The sequence below is a fragment of the Ostrinia nubilalis genome, chromosome 14, assembly GCF_963855985.1.
Source record: "Ostrinia nubilalis chromosome 14, ilOstNubi1.1, whole genome shotgun sequence".
Classification (NCBI taxonomy): domain Eukaryota; kingdom Metazoa; phylum Arthropoda; class Insecta; order Lepidoptera; family Crambidae; genus Ostrinia; species Ostrinia nubilalis.
Window position 1 is genome coordinate 631,669 of NC_087101.1, and position 6,097 is coordinate 637,765.

Sequence of the window (6,097 nt, forward strand, 5' to 3'; positions counted from 1 at the left end):
GTACATGGGCCCCGCGCGCGCCGCCGCCGCCACGCTGCGCGCGCTCACCGCCAGTTGCGCACGAAGTTCGCGCAGCAGCCGCGAAACTAGCGCGAACATCGCCGGCTCCGCTGCCGTGCTGTAATATACAACAAGGGATAAAAAATGGCAATGCCAGATTTTGTATGGAAGGTGGCGTCTTTTTTTTTCGCGCGGCCATCCACCAAACCTTATTTTTTTATAACAAAATAGTGTAATAAACCAAACTTACTATGACATGTATACGAGCATTAGAAGTTTGATGATTTTACATACTAGATTTGCTTTGTGCGCGCAAGTTTTGTAAGAAGTTGTAAAAAATAGTGACAAGACACAAGCGGACACGTCTTTCTATTTTAAAAAGACAATGCCGGAACCAGTGTCTTGGCACTTGGCAGTAAAATGTCAACTGTCAAGATGATACTGAGTGGGTGACCTCTTTGGCAACATTTTTTCTCTCTTTTCTCTTCATTGTTTTTGTACTTTTTTTTTAGTTGTCAAATAAATAATTTTTCTTTCTTTCTTTCTTGTGACCACGGCTAGCAGCAGCAGCAGCATAGCAGGCGAAACGACAAGCCGTGAGTACATAATGTAACTTATTCCAGACCATAAACCAGACCATCTGGGGACCACTATACAGGATGGAATTTTGAAATGCCACCTGGAGGGAAAGTACTCATAATATTGTAGATAGAAAATTTTTCTCAAAGAAAACATTCCTTTATTTTTTAAAAGAAATAGAACTGCATTCAAAGATTTCCAAAAATTTGCTTGCCAAACCCGGGAATCAAACCAACTAAAATCTGTTAAAAATTACACCCTGTATTTTTATTACATCGATTGTTAGGGTTAAGTATAAGGATGAAATCTCTCTAACGAACTTGATAAATCAAATGAAGGGAAAACCATGAAATCTTAAATTATTTTAATTATGTACAGAAAATTGTAACTATAGCATGGTAATGATTTTTCGAAAAAATTTCGAAAATCTTTGAATGCAGTTCTTTTTCTTTTCAAAAATGAAGGAATGTTTTCTTTCAGTAAATTTTTCTATCTACAGTATTAAGAGTACTTTCCCTCCAGGTGACATTACAAAATTCCACCCTGGATACGCGCATGAGCGTGCGCTCGCGCCTGCCGCGTATGGAGACCCGTCACACAAGCCCGCGCCACATTGCACTGCTCAAACTATCTTCGATACAAATAGGTCCATTCCACCAGCTCGCACAAAGCGTTTCGACGACTCTTTTATAATGCGAACAGCTAGGGACTGGAACTCGCTGCCTGCTGCTGTATTTCCCGAACACTATAATCCGGGCCTTTTCAAGGCGAGAGTGAATATGCACTTACAGTACAGGGCAGATATGTACCATCCTAGACTGCAACTCACTTAACACCAGGTGCGATTGCGGTCAAATACTTGCCTTGTCTTGCATAAAAAAAAGGTTTGCTTGATTTATGATCCTTATTTAGAAAAAATGAAAAACACTAATGTAAAAGTAGTAGTCACTGGGCACCACGTCGTATCACATCAATCTATATTAATAATTTCGTCAAGGGGTACGGTAGACTGGATCGAAACCTTATATGAATAACAAAGCATAAAAAAATATCGATTTTGAGTCGACAACATATATCCGCAAAATTCGGATAATGGAGAATTTCGTTAAATTCCGATGGCACTGACAAACAAACCGCTGTCGCCATCTTTAGTAGTTCACCATCCACTCACTATGCGATCAGCGCCAAAACCTTATAATAAACTATTTGCTGGGTTGTCATCGATCCATAAATAAATGGAGATCAGTGCGTTTCGCGATTTTTATGACAATACTCTTTGTTATGTGTTTTTTCTTTAATTGGCCGATTCAACCACAGAAAAAGAATATTAGCCATAACCATAAAAGTTGAAGTTCAATGTCAATGTCATTTAGTTTCGCACAGTGATAAATTCCAGTGACATGCAATTTTTGTAATAGCAAAATATTTGTAAGAAACTGCAAACAAATGCAAATATGCAGTCGATGTGTGGAATGCGACAACATTATACTCGGTTAGCGGCTTAATATTTTTTTTATTTAACCCGACAATAATAAATGACCACATGCATAGCCTATGTTGAGTTGTTATCAACATACACGACAGAAACAGACACGATTTTTGCACCGTTTTTTCTGATAACGGAATAGACTCCTTCATGCGCAAGTTCCACTTGAGCTCGGCTGGCAGCTTATTATTATAAATAATTGTGTAATATATTTTTGCAGATAATTTCAATTATTGCGAGTGTTGTGGCTTAGAAACAATTAGGCAGTTAAGAATAAACAAGGCTCGGGCACTATCAAACCTTTTTCCTAAAAAGCAAAAAGCTGCTTCTGCTGCATCACAAGATTTATTTGATGACTTTCAGGTAAGTTAATAGTGTAGGTCACTGAGTAAAGTAAAATAAATATAGAGGTGGGAGGATATACCTACACCTACATACATTCACAATACTTATTATTACTTGAATATTTGTCTAAAAATAAAATATATTTCTCTTATTAAACTCAGTTAGCTCAGATGGTAAGAGCGCGACAACGGAGAAGTCGAGGATGTAGGTTCAATTCCTGCATGTGGTGTATTTTTTCATCACATCTTATTAAATTTGTTTAATAAGAGTAACACAATATATCATTAAAAATTTAAATTAAATCTTTAAATTAAATTAAATTAGCTATTCATAAATATATTTCTCTTTTAAGGTTGATAACGAAGAGTTGACGCTAATCGAGGATTCATTGATGATTGATGATGCTTCTTCGGACAACAAGAAAAAACAGCTACTGTCAGTCAGCAGTGATGATGCTTCTTCGGACAATAAGGAAAAACAGCTGCTGTCAGTCGGCAGTGATTTTATTTCTTTAGAAGAAGAAGAGAAAGAAAACATATCAAATAAATGGCGGGCAGACCCCCGAAAAAGCGTAAATATTGAAGCAGGTTTAGTACAGAATATCAGCACTCCAGGACTAACTATTTATATTTAGCACTTTCAAATAACACCATTCAAGTATCAGTACATTCAGTTGGTTCTATGATTTATGAATGTGTTCAATGTCAAGCACTTCATTTTTTAGGTGAAAAAATTAAAAATCATTTTAAAAATTGTTGTCATAATGGGAAGGTATACATAGACCCAGACAGAGTCTTAAAGCCAATTCCAGAAATATTATTAGCATTTTTTTTAATTAAACAGAACAGATGAAAGTGCTCGACAATATCTTTACACTGAAATTCCGACACATTCAAGATTTATCCATGGACAGTGGCAACCACGAATATCTCAGTCAGCGGCTGATAAAGTAATTGCAAGAATGTATAATTATTCCTTTTCTGATCGGGAACGATATTATCTCCGGCTATTATTACTTCTTCACGTCAAAGGGCCGACTTGCTTCAGAGATGTTAGAACTTATTAATATGAAAATATTATTTACACATCATTTCGAGAAGCTGCTCAAGCAAGGGGGCTGCTTTTTGACGATCAAGAATGGGAAAGATGTTTGGATGAAGCAATTGGTTTCAAACTTCCTCGGCAATTACGACAGCTGTTTGCGTTAATTTGCGTGTTTTGTGAAGTAACTGATCCTAATGCTCTTTGGGAAAATTTTGCATCACATTTTATCGAAGACTTTACAAGATCCCGCTCTAAAATATTATCCAAACAGTTGGCTTTACAAGAAATTGATGAAACATTAAAACTCCACGGAAAGAGACTAACAGATTTCGGACTTCCGGAGCCAGGTATTGATGAAAATAGTATTTTCTTATCTGATCCCGTTTCTGACTATTAATAAGAGTTATTTACATAACCTATATTAACGATTGAATTTGATTGTTTTGTTAATTTGTCTTAGTTTATTTTGAATGTTGATTTAAAATAAAAATAATTTGTGTAAAAACATTTGCAGTTTTTATTTACCATATTTATTAAACACAACTGTGACACAACTAACGAAGCTATAATTATGTGTCTATATATTTAATATTCTTTGAGAACCGATGACTACAGAAACATCTATCTACATTTTGCACCTAGAATTGTGTATTATGAGTCAAATTTCACCCGAGCGAAGCCGGGTTTTCGTCTAGTATTTAAATATAACAAATAACTTAGTAAGAAATATACAGGGTGTTAGGTAAATGGGTATATGAGCCGACACTAGCCCATGTTAACATGGTCATATAAATCGTATGGTGAAGTCAGAAAATCGATATCATCATTTTCATTATTTTAATTTTCATACAAATCTGATTTTATAAATTTTATTTTGTATGAACATTTAAAAAATTAAAACGATGATATCAAATTTCTGACTTCACCACACCATTTATATGCATATGTTAACATGGGCTAGTGTCGGCTCATATACCCATTTACCTATCACCCTGTATATAATATTTTACGTTTTTAATGGTTATGTTATTTTTATAATGCGTCTTTTAAAGCATTGAAAATAAAACAGTACTAGTAAGAAATAAAACGCCCACTTACATTTCTCCTTCTTCTCCTGCCAACACTAATTCTGGTAGCTTTTTCTGCAGAAAGACGAGTTTGTACGCAGCGGACGAACAGTCGGTCGGCTTCATCGACGACGCCTGCCGTATGATAGTATCCACGTCCAGACTAACACTGTAGCGTCGGTTCTACAAAATTGAAAAACATGGTCAAGGCGACGAAGACTCAAGCTTAATTCTGTGACACCTTGCATAGATACGACTACAACAAAAACTAATAACCTTAATATTTTAGACCAGTGTTTTTCAACCTGTGGGTCGCGACCCCCCGGGGGGTCGCCAAGGCTCTACAGGGGGGTCGCGCGAGGTCGTAAAAACTACTTCAGTAAAAAAAACAGTAATATTATAAAGGAAGATTTATTCGAAATCTAATTATGCAAATGCATAAATGGTGTATGGATTTAAATATTCGATTCCTACAACATATTTGTAACATTATAAAATGCATGAAAAAAAAGCAAGCGGTCGGGGGGTCGCAAAATATTTTTTCAAACTAGGGGGGTCGCGTCATAAAAAAGGTTGAAAAACACTGTTTTAGACTGTACTGGTAACTCTTGACAGTCATTGAATGCATTATACAAAATAACTATGTGAATCATAAAAATGTGTGTGATTACGAAATACTGTATGTGACATTGTTGGTGTACCTAATAAATAAAATAAAAATAACGTATTGAAGCATACCGTGATTAGATCAACTGGGGCATTCGACAAAATCCACATCGCCAGAGATTTGTTGACCTCATAACTGTCTTCCAGGTGTAGAAGGAGTTTCTCTACGTATTCTTCTTTCCAATCTCTGTAAATAAATTATTTTTTATGCATAACAAAGGCAGATATTTGACCGCAATTGCACATAAATGATTATAATTATTGAGAGATCGAGTATTTTACATCGAGATCGATGAACGTATGTTGCGCATTGTAATACAATAATTGGATAGTCAAGCTTGTCTCTAGGTCCCTATACAGGGTGTTAGGTAAATGGGTATATGAGCCGACACTAGCCCATGTTAACATGGTCATATAAATGGTATAGTGAAGTCAGAAATTTGATATCATCATTTTATTTTTTTTAAATTTTCATACAAAATAAATTTTATAAATTCCGATTTGTATGAAAATTTCAATAATTAAAATGAAGATATCAATTTTCTGACTTCACCATACCATTTATATGACCATGTTAACATGGGCTAGTGTCGGCTCATATACCCATTTACCTAACACCCTGTATAGAGCCACAATGAGTTGACATGACAGTCGAACTTTTTGCCCACGAAAACAACGTGAAAAGCCATCCCCAACGTCCTAACCTAACCTACCACCTTTAAAAATACCTGTAACGCTCATTTAGCATCATTAGTCCTTCAGCTATTCTTTGTAGCCTGCCCTGCCCATGCTGACCGAATGGTTTTGATCTTGCATGACCTCAAAAATTACCACGAAAGCAACCTGCAAAGCCCCCATCACCTGTTGTAGCCATCAAAGCTCATCAAATCCGTCCAAGCTACCAGCAGCA

At 36.1% G+C, this 6,097-nt stretch overlaps 1 long non-coding RNA gene across 1 annotated transcript; it reads left to right on the forward strand.

Annotated features, from left to right (window-relative positions):
* Positions 1-1,566: 1,566 nt before the first annotated feature.
* Positions 1,567-3,293, forward strand: LOC135077791 (uncharacterized). Its single transcript, XR_010258504.1, has 3 exons — positions 1,567-2,071; positions 2,286-2,428; positions 2,763-3,293. It is a non-coding gene; the product is annotated as an uncharacterized LOC135077791 (long non-coding RNA).
* Positions 3,294-6,097: the final 2,804 nt, after the last annotated feature.